Source organism: Cibotium barometz, chromosome 42 (genome assembly GCF_041138505.1).
Source record: "Cibotium barometz isolate CiBa-2024 chromosome 42, ASM4113850v1, whole genome shotgun sequence".
Classification (NCBI taxonomy): domain Eukaryota; kingdom Viridiplantae; phylum Streptophyta; class Polypodiopsida; order Cyatheales; family Cibotiaceae; genus Cibotium; species Cibotium barometz.
This window is the reverse complement of record NC_141087.1, coordinates 23787762-23805078: the sequence shown is the minus strand read 5'-3', so window position 1 is coordinate 23805078 and position 17317 is coordinate 23787762. Positions and strand designations below refer to the sequence as shown.

Sequence of the window (17317 nt, the reverse complement as noted above, 5' to 3'; positions counted from 1 at the left end):
GAGTTATATACATGGCAAGTGTTTGATAAGAGGCAAAGGAAAGTCAAAATTTGCTTTTGTGATCCAAGATAAGGGCAAGAACAAAGGAGGATGAGGAGACGACGACGACGACGACAACAACAACAACAACAACAAAAACAAAGCTGCCCAAGGCAAGGGTAAGAAGGATGCTACAGAGGGTTTTTTTATGGCAAATAAGGCCAATGGTGCTTTACTCAACATGACAATTCTCAGGCAGTGTCAAATCCCCAAGAATCTCCTCGTAGAGTAATCCTAAAACATGACTTGAAACCTGCAAACAGCGCGAAGGGGGTGCAGGCTTGACTCACCACCCAACCATCAAGTCTTGGCTGTCCCCACCGAGCCATGAGTTGAGCTAATTAGCAAGACGCACCGACCAAATCTCTACCCCATGACGTCCCATACCGCCATGGAGCTACCCTCGCGGGCCTCGAGATTGCGACCGGCCTTGGCAGAGAAGCAGGTGCACGTCTGTACTCGATCGAGGCTATTCCCTAAGGCAATGGCCCTGGGTGTTTTTCTTCAAGGGTGAGTCTTGTTCGGTTTGCTGTGCCCAACTGCTTGGTCACTGGAAGCAACAAATGCATGAATCTAATCAACGTGTCAAAGAAAAGTGACAGAGAATGCAAGGGCTGACATGAAAATCAGTAAGCTTGGGTGGCAGAATCAGCACTCTGGCAGGAAGATGGAGATAATCTTCAATCAGAAACTAACAAGACCATTGCCTCCGCTGATGCGAAGAAGATGGCAAAATTGGGGATGCCGTGGCAGCCATCTCACCCTTGGACGATTGCTCCATGTCTGTTTCTTTCGACAAGCACAAATTGACCATCAACCATCAATGTCAGAGAATCTACGGAAATAGGATTTTAATTATTCCACCCATCATGCTCAATATAATATTCGCAGAGACAGTGTTGGGTCCCAAACGGCCAGGGACCCCCTTTTGCGTACTCATTGTGCTCTCTATGCATATGGGAAAGCAGGAATCTCAGCAACTTCCATTTCCTTCCATGAGGTTCTTCCATCACTAGACCGGAATCATCTGCTTGGCACTCCTGGCCGGCTGTTCAACCAGTACCACATATATATACACACACACACACACACACACATATAAAGCAAAAAGTGGGGGGCAGGGGGTGCGTTTGTGTGTTGCCCAGCTCCCTTGTGCACTTGGTTGAGCTGTTTTGGCTGCCCTGGGGTTTCCAAAGTCCCAAACCTAGTCTAGTCTGCACCCCAAAACGCATACATCCAAGTGAGTTGTGCACATTTTCAACAAGACCCAACAATGTCCAACGTCAGTTTTTCGTTGCTCTCTCCATCCTCATAAGCCTGTTGCCTCTGGGAACTAGTTAGCCTTTGACAAGTGTGCACCTAGTCTACTCCTGTGCAAAACCTAACCTTGCAATCGATCACTCATTGGCCATCTCCCTTTGTCAACAAGGCTCCTCACAATCTTTGCTCTTTGCTGCTCTTGCTCTAGAGACCCCACCCAGGTGGCCGCCTCAAGGTTATGGGGCATCAGGTTTCTCGACACGCAAACCGAGTGGCTTCTCTCCACATTTAAGTGGTCCTCTACCACCCAAACAATTTGGAAGCAGCTATCTACTCCTCTTTGACCACGATGACAGACGGGATTGTGCTTCAGTGGCTGACAAACTCAGGAACAAATCTGACTCTCAGCAACCTCCCAGTCATGGACCTCATCAGTCAGACGTGGCCGATGGTGGCGTGAATGGAGATCGAGTGGTCCAATCATTGTGCAAATAATGGTGTTCTCGAGTGGTCCAACCATTGTTCTGCATCATTCAAGATGATGGGGGGCCATCTTGTCATCTTCTTCCATATCATCCACTTCCAAATGGTGAGGGGACCATGGTCTCGCTTAAGAAAAATCGTTCACGCTACTACAGCAAGAGAAGGCACATCTCTTCTCTTATCAAGACCTGTTTTAGCTGCAAAAAAGGACAGGTGAATTGAAAGCACTGATAATATCAGCACCCAAAAGCTCACAAGGGATTGGGTTTTAGAGATTCTGGTGAATTGCTCACAAGCACCTAGACAGCAGCAAGCTACAGGTGAAACCAACAACTCCAAAGAAAGTTCATTCTCTCTCCTCTTTCCTTTCACATTTTTTAATGAACAAAGAAACCATTTCCATGGTGAAATCGATTTGAAACATCATTACTTATGCTTACCTAAGGGGCACCTTAAACCGATCAGCATCATACAAGAAGAATCATAGATAACTAAAAGAAAATATGATAGAACTATGAGCACTGTTGATAAGATGAGGTATAGCATCATTCACAAAGGAGATGTATTACACTACCAAACCACAAACAGCTCTCCACTTCCAAGGTGAGAGTCTTGCCAGTCAGGGTCTTGACAAAGATCTGCATGCCACCGTGGAGACGGAGCTCCAGATGCAGGGTAGACTCCTTCTGGGTATTGTAGTCAGCGAGCGTACGGCCGTCTTCGACTTGTTTCCCGGCGAGGGTTTCTGGTCACGAGAGATGGCCTCCTTGTCGTGGATCTTTGCCTCAATGGTGTCGGCGGGGCTCTCCACCGGAGTACGAGGTGGAAACTGGATTCCTTCTGGATGTTGTAATCAGCAAGACGACCATCCGCAAGTTGCTTACCTGCGAACATGAGCCTCTGCTGGTCAGGAGGGATGCCTTCCTTGTCCTGGATCTTGGCCTTGACGTTGTCGATGGTGTCGGAGCTCTCCACCTCCAAGGTGATGGTCTTGCCTGTGAGGGTCTTCACGAAGATCTGCATTGTGAGAGGGGCGATGAAAACCAAAGGAAAACCAAAACAAAGGTACGAGGAGACGCAACCCACGAGGAGAAGGAAAAGGTCGGCTTGCTTTTTTCTCCACGTTTCTTTACACGCGGCATCTTCTGATTCGATGCGTTTTGGTAACACGTCATTGCTTTTGTCAAATTCTACACGTCATTGCCTCATATCTTCTCACCATAAAACGTATTTTTCAAAACCATCCAAAATTTTTTTGGAGGTGTTTATATTCATTTGAACCTATTAATTAATTTTTTTCTGAGGTGTATATTCACTTGAGCCTTAGACTTCCTAAGGTTACAAACCTTACGGAGTCTAAGGTTACAACCTTATAAAGGGCAAGTTTACAAACCTTATAAAGTGTAAGGTTAAACCTTTTGTGCAAGTCTTTCATACAGTAACCTGCCATGCCTTCGTTTTAATCTATCTAAGACTCCTACACATAACCAAGCCACCCTCAGGCTTGAAAAAATCTCATCCTAAATATCTTTTTATGATTTTGCCTATACTTATAAGGGATGGGGCCATCAAACTGGCAACCCTCTGAAAATGCAAGTGATTCAAGGTGCCACCTTTTTCCAGTGCAAAGAGCTCTTTTAAACACTCCATTTTGACAAATTCTTCTATGGGTTCCCAACATGACAATTTTATATCTCCATTCCCGATAGCAATTGTCTCACTGATACTTCGAAAAGATTTGTTTTCTTCTCTGCTAGGAAAGATAGAATTTTGTGCACAGAAGGCTCCAAATCAACGTTTTTTTCACTTGTCATTGGTTTTTTTCCTTTGTTGTCGCACTTTCCTTCAGAACAATCAGTGCATTAAGCTTCTAATGTAACAATAGTAGTACATTAAGTTATCCAAAAAAAATAATTAATAGGTTGAATTGAAATAGGTTTAAGTGAGTTGAAAGCTGTATGCGTACCGACTACGAGATTGTAACTGCCAAGCAATTAGATATACATCGACAACATTTACTATGTTTTGGCATTGTTAATTTAGTAGAAGCAACACACATAAATCAAAAGAGCGTCAAACAATGAAGTAGCATTTTTTTAAACGACAACTCCAGAAGCAAAATTTATTTGCATGTTCTTCATCTCTTCTGTGAAGTATACATAATTTCTCGGGTCTACGGCGCGATTCGGGCGCCTTTCAGGCGCGTTTTGGGCACCACAAGGTTTCTGTAGACGTTCTGGAGAGACGTCATTTTGGATTGGTTCTGCTCGATTTTGGGTGTTTGGACTATGTAGTGGCAAAGATTTGGTGTGCAGTAGCATCTACAGTGTCTTCGATAACATCGGCCATCATACTTTTGCCAATAACACTCTATCCTCTACTCTGTCTTATTTTTCATACACTTTGCAGGTGATTCAGTCAGTTGGCAGCCATCCAGGATTGCATTTAGTGAATACTGAGTACTTGTAGTGTGTTGAGAGATTTTGCATTTGGTAGAAAGTCATGGCTGGCAGTAGTGATGTATTCAACATGTTGTCTACTGAGGACAAACTTGATGGGACTAACTACCCACTGTGGTCCTATATGATGAGGCATGTACTGGTTACTAAAGACCTTTGGAATGTGGTCAGTGGTAGTGAAACTCATCCTGTTTCACAACTACCAATGCAACAAGGTGCTGTAGGTACATCTGAAGTAGAATCTGATGTGGCTCCTCCACATGCACCACCAGTACCTCCCACTGTTGGTCAAACAAGATGGGATGGAAGAGATGCACAGGCACATGCATTGCTTGCACTTTCTGTGAAGCTTATTCCTCATATTCGTTCATGTAAGACTTCAAAACAGGCATGGGATGCACTTGATGCATTATACCAGGTGCACAATGAAGCACGTGTTACATATCTGCACAAACAGTTGGAGTCTGAGCACATGAATGAGGGACACTTAATGGACATCTTCTTGACCAAGATCAAAGATTTTAGGGAGCAACTTGCTACTGTGGATGAGATATATCCTCATAGTACATTGGTGCCCATAGTTCTCAATGCATTGCCTGATTCTTATCAAAGTTTTGCCTCTACCCTTAGACTCATGTGATGAAGGGAAATCCAAATGCCCTTACATTTGATTAGCTGGTTTCAGTACTCTTTTGCAAGAAGAGCAGTCTAGGCAAAACAGATCTAATATGCGAGTTGGTGACCAAGTTTTTGTTGCCAATTAGAAAGGCAAAGGTAAAGCTTAGAACTTCGCATGGTGACTCTAAGCCAAAATCAGAATCCTCATGTAAGGATGCAGAGAAAGAAGGTGATAAGCCTAAAAAGAGAGGCAAGTGTCACTATTGCAGGAAACTAGGGCACTACATACATGAATGCAAGAAAAGGCTAGAGAAGGAGAAAAAGAAAGAATCGGGCATGACTGTGGTGGGGCTGATGCATCTGCACCAAGTGCAGAGAAGAAGGAATCTATAAAATTGCTCTCAAGATGATTGGGCATGGACTATACATTGCAATTATGACCCTTCTGTTCATGATATATGCATGTCAATGGCAGAATCGGATGCTTGGTACTTTGACAGTGGTGCTAGTAAGCACATTACTTTACAAAAAGGTTTGTTCTCATCTCTGGAATATGTCACAAGTGCAAGAACCGTCACATGTGCAAATGGTTCCTCATATCTTGTCAAAGGAGTTGGTAGAGTTGTGCTCACTGCTGCAAATGGGGGCGCATTTACTCTTTCAAAAGTTTTATGTGTGCCAGGCATTAAGAAGAACTTGCTGCCTTAGCCATGATTACTCCAGATATAGCTGGGTGTATCCATTAAAGCAGAAGTCAGAGGTTTTTATGTGCTTTAAGCACTTCGTATCCATGGCTGAAAATGCATGTGAATGTAAAGTTGGCACCCTTCGTTCAGATCGAGGGGGGGGGAGTATATGTCCAAGGAATTTCATGCATATATGGCTGAAAAAGGCATAAGGCATCGATGTACAGTGCCATACACACCTCAGCAAAATGGTGTGGCTAAAAAGAAGAACAGGTCTCTCATGGAGGTGGCACGATGTATGGTGAAAGTTCAAGATTTACCTCATGGTTTTTGATTAGAGGTAACTATGTGCGCAAACTATGTGTTGAATAAATGCCCTACCAAGGCCTTGCAGTCTAAAACTCCTTATGAGCTTGGTATGGCAGGAAGCCTTCTATGGCTCATTTGAGTGTTTTTGGTTGTCTTGCTTATGCTCTTGTGCCTGAGCAGCAATGTAGTAAGCTTGATGATAAGGTAGTTAAATGCATATTTATGGGATACAGTTCAGAAGGCAAGGGATATAGACTCTACCATCAGCCCCCTCAAAGCGGATTTTGGTAAGTAGAGATGTTTTTGTCTAAAACTCAGGTCAACCCATGCTTTCATGCAAAAAACAGCAGAATGTATGCTCACAGGACATGTTTGATTCACTTCTACCTTTGTTTAATGGAGGTCAGCCATATGTAGAGCAATTGAATGCTCAACCAAGTGCTGAAACTCAGCATTTGCAGGTGCAAAATCAGCCTGCAAATCAGTCTTTTGATGAGGCAATTATTGAGGATGTAGTGGATGAGGAGAGAACAGCCATAGAAGAATCTAGGCGTATGCCAAAATGGCTTGTGCAGACATTGAGGGATAGCAAGTTGGCAGCTCCTTTACCTAGTAGAACTCGTGCAGGTTATCATCATGCAGATTATTATCATGTGGATCATGTTCTCATTTCTACTTTATGTAATGAGGAGGAACTTGTTTCCTTTGAGGAAGCACAGGATAATGATCATTGGATGTAGGATGAGTATAACTCTATACTCAAGAATGACACCTGGTATTTGATAGATCTACCTCATGGCAAGAAGGCCATTGGTGCTAAGTGGGTTTACAAGTTAAAACGCAAAGCAGATGGTAGCATTGATCACTACAAGGCCAGACTTGTTGCAAAGGGGTATGCCCAGCAAAAGGGCATTGATTATGATAAGACCATTACACCACATCTCGTATGACTACCATTAGGTGTCTCATTGCTTTGGCGGCACATCATGGGTGGAATGTATATCAATTGGACATTAAGACTGCATTCTTGAATGGTGATTTACATGAGGAGGTATATGTATCGTAGCCTCCTGGTTTTGATGTGAAAGGAGAAGAGTCTAAAGTATGTAGGTTGAAAAAAGACTCTTTATGGCCTTAAGCAGGCTCCTAGAGCATGGTATGAGAAGATTCATGCATACGCAAATGATTTTTGCAACAGTCCAACGGAGAGTACCCTCTATGTGAAGAGGAGTAAAAACACATTTTTGGTCATCGTTCTATACGTTTAATGACATGTTGCTCACGGGACCCGATATAGATCAGATTTCAATCTTTAAGGCTGATTTGTAGTCATCGTTTGAGATGTCAGATTTGGGACCCTTGCATTATTATTTGGCGATTCAATTTGTGGGATCCCACTGCCCCCTCCGCGCACCGGATTCCCGATTGATTGCTGGCAGCGGAAGCTCCCTCTTGCGCGTGGGGGGTAGGGTTTCCCACTCGGGGCCTCGCCCTCAAATGTCCAGGCATGAGACTAAGCTGGTGGTCATTCCGAAAACCGAAACCGGAAAAATTTCCCATGCCCCGAATACGGGGACGATTCCACCATTTTGAATTTCTTAACGAATTTTTCTAACTAGGTCAAGATACTGAACTAACCTTCTTCTGAATAAACCAGATAGAAGGGAAACTATTACAGACTTAACTTGAAGGAATCAACGCTTTTTTCCTAATTGAATTAGGCACCATTGATCTATTCATTGGAAAAGTCTTCAGGTTATTATTTAACTATTCGAGTTCTAAGCATATTCCTATTGATTAATTTTATTATTAAACTCTATTGATTCCAGCCTACCCCATCCGGCCCATGGGCCAACCACTGGAATTAGTAGAACCAGACAAGTACTCACCCACCTATAATTGAATGCCTTTCTTAACTTTTGCTTTAGAATACAGATACGCACACACTCCTCTTTAAACTTTAATTTATAAAACAATCCATTGACAAACAATTATTGGTTACAGATGTCATAACTCAAAATTTCCATTCAATCCTTGTTTCTCACAAAACAGTATCACTCTGGACTCTCCGTTGAGACCAGCAGGTCAGCAACAAGATCCAGTTAACAGATTACAATAATTTTCTCGTTCATCATACAGATATATATCTTCCACGACATACGCATGGGTGTCCTAAGCACCGCGAGCCCGTGCATCGTCTGGTCAGAACCCTCTAGGATCCTCCTTAGGTGTCCTGGCACTTCACTCAGGGACCGCTTCGTCGGCCCTCGCCCATCGTACCGGAAGCACACCATTTTACACCATACCCAGGCTGGTCAAGACTTGGGCATGTTTTTGCCGCGTGAGTCGTTCTTTGAACACTCCCCGCCAGCTGTTGCAACCGAACTTCCCTTAGAAAACATATATACCAAATGCTCCCTCCAGCATTCTGGCATAAGACAGTCTTTTAAGAAAACAGGGTTTCTATGCAAGTTTTCAGTTTTGATTTTCTTTTGAATATAATGAGTGTATCTTAATTCTGTATCCCAAGACTTCTAGATCACAGGTCTGGATTCCTAAGCAGAATTCCTCGAATTTTTGAATTCTTGATCCTTAGATCAAAATCAAAGGTCTCAACTTAGTTTCAGATTTGGTGGGTGATTTGAGTGTAGATTACTGAACTGGTCACATCGTCTTTTCTTGAAACTGACGAAGAAGTTACGTCTTGGTCATAGTCTGATTCAAGGTTTGAGTCTGGAAAGGTTCTCCCTGAACTATCTTTCTCGAAGGGGGTAATATCTCAATTACTACTTTACTGAATTTCATTCATTGAGTATTTTGCTTAACTAAATTCAGAACTAGTACCGAATTCCTATGAGAAATAAATTAATCATTTATCTAAAATTTCGACTTCAATAGTTTTTTTGAATTTTCTCATTACCATCCTAGAGAATATGAAACGGTATAATTTTCCTTCACTGAGTATTTACTTATTCATTTTCCAATATTCATGGGATTTAAACATAGGATTAAAGAGAACTCTTATTTTGATATAAATATTCCATATGCATCTATTTATGCATAAAATCCAACTTCTATGGAAATAACACTTTTATATAAAAGAAAAATCCTTTTATGCATCTATTTATGCATTAAAAAAATCAATTTTGATGAAAGTAACACTTTTATAATTAAAAAAAATTCTTTTATGCATCATTTTATGCATAAAAATCAATATTGGTGAAAGCAACACTTTTGCAATAAAAAAATTTCTTTTATGCATCATTTTATGCATAAAAATCAATATTGATAAAAGTAACACTTTTATAATTTAAAAAAATCTTTTATGCATAAAATTCAATATTGATGAAAGTAACACTTTTATAATAATAAAAAATTCTTTTATGCATCTATTTATGTATAAAAATCAATATTGACGAAAGTAACACTTTTATAATAATAAAAACTTATCCAATATACATCTTTTTATGTATAGAATTTAAATCTAATAAAAATCACTCTTTTATAATTAAAAAAATAATCAATATGTATCTTTCTATGCATAGAATTTAAATCTAATGAAAATCACTCTTTTATAATAAAAAAAAAATCAATATGCATCTTTCTATGCATAGAATTTAAATCTAATGAAAATCGCTCTTTTATAATAAAAATAATAATCAATATGCATCTTTCTATGCATAGAATTTAATTTTAATGGAAATAACACTTTTATAATAAAAATATTTCTACTATGCATTTTTCTATGCTTAGAATGAAAATAACACTTTTAGAATACACAAACGATGGGGATTACTCTTTTTGAATAATAAAAGATAAAACTTATTTCACAAAATTTAAGAAAATTTTGCCATAACCTCCTTTGTATAGCTGACCATTTTTCAATTTTTCCTAACCTTAAATTACTTAAAAATTATCCCCAAATGGTTTAAAGCATTCTAAACTAATCAAATTCCACTTTTAAAAGAGAAATAGTATGAAAAGTTTAATTCTAACAATTTGATTACTTAACTAGGATAAAGAAAGGCTGAATTTAAGAATGAAGAGAGGGGGAAAGCCTTTCCAACAAGGCATAGCATCAATTTATCATTTTGAAGATAACAAAAAGCAGAAAACCATTAAAAGAATAAAGAAAAAGTAGGATTTCTAACTTACATGAATTTCTGGGAGCTTTCCTTTGGCTTGATGGTTTGAGGGATCTACTCTTGTTTGCAACAAGAGTCTTCATCTTATGTGAGTATTTACTCATTTTTGGGGGGATCTTCTTTATTTCTTCTATTTATCTCCTCCACACATTTGCTCCAAACATTTGGATGAATCTTATTGGCCCCTCAAAACCTTTATTTAAAATTTTCAGAGAATCTGGACCCCTAGGATAAGGCCTTTTGAACAGATTATAATTGATTTCTAATGCACCTTCTGAAAATCTTTTTGAACTTTTGTTTCGGGAAATTTATTTTAATAAGAAGAGATATTTTTTCATCCAAAAATATCTAAAATCTGAATTACCTCTCTCTAGAACATTTTCTCTCCCTAAGCTAAAATAGGTAGAAACAAGATCTTTTATATATCTGAAGAGGGATTGGATTACAGGGGAAGATACTGGACATCTTGAGAGGCTGGGGAGGAATCTTACATTCTCTCCCATCTTGAGAGGTTGGGGAGGAATCTTACATTCTCTCCCACTTGAAAAACACGAGATGTCCTCATCTCGCAAACTGGGGGTAATCTCGTAACAGTTCGGCTTCTTTCTCCTAGGTGGCATCTTCAAAAGGATAGAACTTCCATTTGACCAATAATTCTCTCAGAATTCTGTTCCTGAGAACCTTTTCTCGAACATCAAGAATTTCTTCAGGTTGGAGTTCCATCTGTCCTTGGGTTGAAGAAGTTAAGATTTCATCATCAAGCACATGATTTGGGCTTGGTATATACTTTTTAAGAAGGCTGACATGAAATACATTATGTACTTTGAGATGAGGAGGCAGAAGAAGCTCTTAGGCTAAGTCACCTACTTTCTTTGTAATCAGATATGGTCCACAATATCTGGGGGATAACTTCTTGTACTTCCCAAGAGATAAAAAACTTCTTTTGGGGCGTACTCGAATGAAGACCTTATCTGCTTCTTCGAATTTTCTGTCTGACCTCTTCTTATCTGCATACTGCTTCTGTCTATCCTGGGCAGCTTTTATATCTTTGCGAATTGACTGCATCTGCTGCTCCATGTCATCAAGCATATGTCTGGACATCTCGACTCTAATCAATGGGTCGGACCAAGTTAATGGAGTTAAATAATCTTGTCCATACAGAGCTTTGAAAGGGCTCATCCCAATACTTCTATGATAAGAAGCATTGTAGGCGAACTCGACTAGGTGTGCAGATAGCTTAGCCACTTCTTGGGTTGTTCCCTGCCACACAGCATGACCGAAGTATATCTTTGATTACTTGGTTCACCCTTTCAGTTTGACCATCGATCTCGGGGTGGTAAGCTGTGCTGAGATCCAAGAAAGTTCCTACTGCTTCAAAAAATGCAGTCCCGAATCTTGACGTGAATTTGGGATCTCGATCACTTACTATTTGTTGAGATATCGAGCTCGTCTAGTGAGGCGGTGGACATTGATGACCCGCCTGGGGGATAGGCCCCACACTTACACCACTGGCATGGTTGGTGAGATCTTGGGTGATATGCGGCCAGTGGGATGACAGGCTATGTGACAGCCATTCTAGAGACTGGCATAGTTATAGCGCCAGCTCATTTAGTCGGGTTCACACTATAGAGAACCCGTGTATGTATTGGTTGAGTACCTTTCATATTATGTGTACTCTTATCTTGTATATGGTGTGTTGAGTGTTGAGTGAAGTAGAAGAAGATTTTCAGCTTCTCACCTTGTGTGTTCTCTATTAGGGTTTTGTGAGTGTGTGTGTGTGCTTGCAAGAGCTCAAGCTCTCTTTCCCCCTGCATCTTTTCATGGTATCAGAGCCTTGTTCGTGCTAAGGGCTGAGCTGCAAGCAAGAGAACCATAGGAAACGGTACGAGGGTAAGAGCTTCAACTACTCTTCCCTATTGTGTTGGTGACTACACCCTTGTCGGGAGCTCTGCGGGAGGCACCGGCAAACGGTCTCTGATTGAGGAGCTTTCTTCGCGGGAGTAAAGCTATAGGGCAACTATACAATCTTATCGGACTGAAATTTTCGGGCCGAAAACGCGTTTCGGGCGCGTCTGGACCTCCGTTTTTCAGAAAGCAGGCGATTTCGAGCACTGCGGGTAAGTCATCGATTCTCTGTAGAACTCTGTTTTAAGAACTGCAGGAAGACAGATTGACTGTGCAGACACTGTGGGTGCTACAAAGAGGTCTACAGTTGCCATTGGGTGTATGTATGCACATTGAAGTCACTGGTTGTGACATTTGAGAGTACTACAGTACCGCTGCAGAAAATACAGCATTTGTGCAAGAAAAACCAGAGTGCAGTTTCTGGTAAAATTGTGTGTTTGGCAAGATGTCTAATGATGGCATAACACAGATTGTGGCTGAGAAGCTGGATAAGAATAACTTCCATGCTTGGAGGTTCAGGTTGACGAATTTCCTGATGGGAAAAGGTTATTGGGACTACATAGAAGGTGAGCATGAAGAGGCACCGGAGATACCGGATATAAATCCGACTGCTGCTCTGCAACAGATGTGAAAGAGTTTAAAGACTGGAACCAAGGAGCCAGGAAGGTTATGTATTGGCTCTCCATTAGTATACAGGACACCATGATTGGGCACATTCAGGATGCCAAGTCTCCCAAGGAGGCATGGGACACCTTGGTAAAGCTTTATGAAACAAATACCAAGGCACGCAAGATACAGTTGAAGAATGAACTTCATACTGTGGAGAAAAAGAGCATGTCTGTGAAACAAATACCAAGGCACGCAAGATACAGTTGAAGAATGAACTTCATACTGTGGAGAAAAAGAGCATGTCTGTGAATGACTATGCGAGCGTTGAAGATAAAGGGTATTGTGGAATCCCTTGCATCTATTGGTGTGTCAGTAGGATGATGATGATAAGCTGGAGGTCTGTCTACGTGGTCTCGGGCCACAATACAAGGCGTTCAAGACGTCTATTCAGACTCGAGAAAACATTCCCAACTTTACAGATTTGGTGTCTATGCTGATTATCGAAGAGAAGAGCTTGGGTGAAGAGAAGAGCTTGGGTGAAGACCAACAGTCTTCACAAAGCAAAAACAGTTCAGAGTAACAGGCCTTCTACACGAGTTCAGGAAGAGGACGAGGTAGAGGAGGCCGTGGACGTGGTCAAGGAGGTGGCCGAGCAGGTAATCAGAATTATGGCCAGCAGCAGCAGCAGCAACAACAACAATCCCAGAATCAACAACAACAACAACAACACATAGGTGGAAGAGGCAAATTCAGAGGCAGGGGGAGTCAAAGAGGCCGTGGAAATTGGCAAAGGCAATAGAATGATGCACGTTATAAGAAGCAGGCTGACATGCAAAATGGGAAAGTGTAGCAAAACAACTATGCATCCTCAAGCAGAAATAATGAGGACAATGAAAGGTTGTTTGTTATGCAGCATCATGTCGTGAATGCCATGTCTGAAAATGTTGATGCAGCACAAAAAGATAATGTATGGTATGTGGATTCAGGCGCTTCGAACCACATGACGAGTCATGGGGAGTGGTTCAAGGAGATGAAAAACCTGAAAAGACCAGGTTTTGTGGAAACAGCCAGGGGATGACACTGCTCATCCAATTGCCCACGTTGGAGATGTGCCATTGTCTATGCAGGATGGCAAAGTGAAGTACCTTGCAGATGTACTTCATGTACCGAACATAACAAAGAATCTGGTTTCAGTTGGCTAGATGATTGAGCAGGGTTTGCAGGTTCGGTTCAACCCTGATGGATGTTATGTTGAAGATTTTAAAGACAAGTGCAGGTTGGTTGCAAAAGGCAACAGAGTGGGCATAATGTTTACATTAAATGTAGACATGCCTGAAATGAGTGCTGCGATGTTTGCAAATGGTTCAGGAATTGTTGCAGACACAAACATTTGGCATAAAAGGATTGGACATGTAAATGTGCAGAGATTGAAGTCTATGCAGACAAAAGGAATTGTGACAGGGCTACCAAAATTTAAAGTGGAAGGTATGCAGAAAATATGTGAAGCATGCCAATTTGGGAAGAAAACAAAGCATGTGTTTCCACGTAACAGATATGTGAGTAGAAATGCACTAGATGTGCATTCAGATGTATGGGGTCCTACGAAGACCATATCTATGGGAGGCTGCAGGTACTATGTGACTTTCATTGATGACCACACAAGGAAAGTGTGGGTATATTTCATGAAGGAGAAGAGTGAGGTGTTCACTCACTTTCAGAATTTCAGAGTTTTGGTTGAAAAGCAAACAGGGAAATATGTAAAGTGCTTAAGGTCAGATGGAGGGGGAGAGTAATTCTCCAATGAGTTCTCTGAATTTTTGAAGAAGAATGGTATTCGGAGACAGTTTACATGCAGATACACTCCGCAGCAAAATGGAGTTGCTGAGCGGAAAAACAGGCACATTGCTGAGATTGCGCGAGCATTGATGGAAGAGAAGAATATGCCGCATTGCTATTGGGCTGAGGCTGTTTCTATAGCAGTATACATCATGAACAGGACTCCAACTGCAGCCATACATGATGTAACTCCAGAGGAGAGGTTTACTGGGCAGAAAACCAGATTTGTCTCATCTGAAAGTCTTTCGATGCATTGCATATGTGCATGTGCCAGATGAGCTGAGAACTAAGCTGGATCCAAAAGCTGAAAAATGTGTGTTTATTGGATACTCGCTTGAGCAAAAGGGATACAGGTGTTATAACCCTGCTACACGTGAGTTGAGGGTAAGCAGGGATGTTGTCTTTGATGAGATGAGCAGCTGGTATACTACTGAAAAAGAAGCTGTCGGGGCTGATGTGAGTGGAAGTGTGGTTGCACAGAATGCAGATCAGCAATCACAGTCTTTGAGTGGACCAGGAGAGTCCTCATCTAGTGGGTCTGTTGATAGACCATGGAGTGGCAGGCTGCATCATAATACCAGTCCTGCAAATGTGATTACATCACGTAAAGGAAAAGAGAAAGTGGTTGAGCCCCTTGGTATGCCTGACATTTCTGCAGGGCATTCTCATGTTGATGGAGAGTCTAGTGGCTCAGATATGAGCCTTGATGAGGAGCTTGGGATCCCAGCTATGAGAACACCTGGTGTAAAGAAGGCTATGGAAGCCACCATGAATGAAAAGCTGCGAAGATCTGGTAGAGTGAAGAACCCTGTGCAGAGGTTTACTTATGATGGTTATGTGGCACATCACTATGCATATATGGCAAAGGTTGTGCAGGTTGTTGAGCCCACATGCATTGATGAGGCTATTGGAAATGTGTGTTGGGAGAAAGCTATGGATGAGGAGATGGATGCACTATATGGAAATGAAACTTGGGATTTAGTGCAATTGCCTGAAGGCAAGAAAGCCATTGGATGCAAGTGGGTGTACAAAGTTAAACATAACAGTGATGGAAGCATAAACCGGTACAAGGCTAGATTGGTAGCCAAAGGATATGCGCAGACATATGGCATTGATTATGAGAAAACTTTCAGCGCAGTTGCCAAGATGGCAACGGTGAGAGTTGTGATAGCAGTGGCTGCGTCAAAGCAATGGTCTTTACATCAGATGGATGTAAAGAATGCATTCTTGCATGGGGATTTGCAAGAAGAGGTGTATATGTTGCAGCCACCTGGTTATGAGGATGTGGGTCACCCCGAGCATGTTCAGGTTGAAGAAAACCTTGTATGGCTTAAAGCAAGCACCAAGAGCATGGTCTGACAAAATTTCTGAATATCTTGTCACTATTGGCTTTCATGTAGCCAATGCAGATTTCTCATTGTATGTGAGACATGGTGATAGAGGGGTTGTGCTTGTTGTCATCTATGTAGATGACTTGATCATTACGGGGGACCATGATGTAGAGATCTTTGATGTAAAGATCTTGCTTAGACGGAAGTTCGAGATGAAGGATCTGGGGGAGCTCAGATATTTCTTGGGCATCGAGGTGATTAGGTCACCACATGGTATTGGATTACTGCAGAGACAGTATGGCTTGGACATGTTGTCCAAGTATGATATGATAGGCTGTAAGCCTATTTCTGTGCCATTGGATCAGAATGGCAAGTTGAGTGCAAATTCAGGAGAGATCTTGGAGGATCCTACTATGTACAGGAGCATAGTAGGAAGTTTGATCTACATGACGATCACCAGACCAGATTTGAGCTATGTTGTTGGGTTGGTGAGTCAGTTTATGCAGGTTCCACGAAAACCGCATTTGGATGCAATGAGACGCATACTGAGGTATGTGAGGTCTACTTTGCATTGTGGACTATTCTATGAGACTGGGACAGAGATATGTGTACATGAGTACACAGATGCTGATTGGGTTGGTAGTATCTCAGATAGAAGATCTACGAGTGGATTCATGTTTTCTTTGGGGAGTGCTGCTATGACTTGGAGCAGCAAGAAGCAGCCTACGGTTGCTCTATCCAGTACAGAGGCCGAGTACAGAGGAGCTGCTATGGCAGCATGTGAGGTAGCTTGGTTGAGAAAGCTACTTGCAGATTTGGGTCTATCAGTGGATAGACAAGTTGTCATTTTCTGTGACAACATTAGCAGTATACAGTTGGCAAGGAACCCAGTCTTTCATGCTCGTATGAAGCACATAGAGGTCCACTACCACTTCGTCAGAGAGAAGGTTTTGGCAGGAGACCTTGACCTTGTTTATGTCAGCACAGAGGATCAGGTAGCTGACATCTTCACCAAAGCATTGGGTACAGAGAAGCTCCGCAGATTCAGGGCTTCGCTTGGTGTACATGAGATGGAGTTGAGCTCGAGGGGGAGTGTTGAGATATCGAGCTCGTCTAGTGAGGCGGTGGACACTGATGACCCGCCTGGGGGATAGGCCCCACACTTACACCACTGGCATGGTTGGTGAGATCTTGGGTGATATGCGGCCAGTGGGATGACAGGCTGTGTGACAGCCATTCTAGAGACTGGCATAGTTATAGCACCAGCTCATTTAGTCGGGTTCACACTATAGAGAACCCGTGTATATATTGGTTGAGTACCTTTCATATTATGTGTACTCTTATCTTGTATATGGTGTGTTGAGTGTTGAGTGAAGTAGAAGAAGATTTTCAGCCTCTCACCTTGTGTGTTCTCTATTAGGGTTTTGTGAGTGTGTGTGTGTGTGCTTGCAAGAGCTCAAGCTCTCTTCCCCCTGCATCTTTTCACTATTCTCCTAGGTAGGCCATGCAATCTGAAGATTTCTTTGAGGAACACTCTGGCCAAATCCACCACTGCAGTAGTGTAGATTTCTTTTACTGGAATTAGATGGGCAACTTTGGTTAGTCTATCAACTACCATGAAGATGGAGTTGTAACCT

At 41.9% G+C, this 17317-nt stretch overlaps 1 pseudogene; it reads right to left on the bottom strand.

Moving 5' to 3' along the window:
• Window positions 1–2289: 2289 nt before the first annotated feature.
• On the bottom strand, window positions 2290–2868 carry LOC147614286 (polyubiquitin 11-like; annotated as a pseudogene).
• Window positions 2869–17317: the final 14449 nt, after the last annotated feature.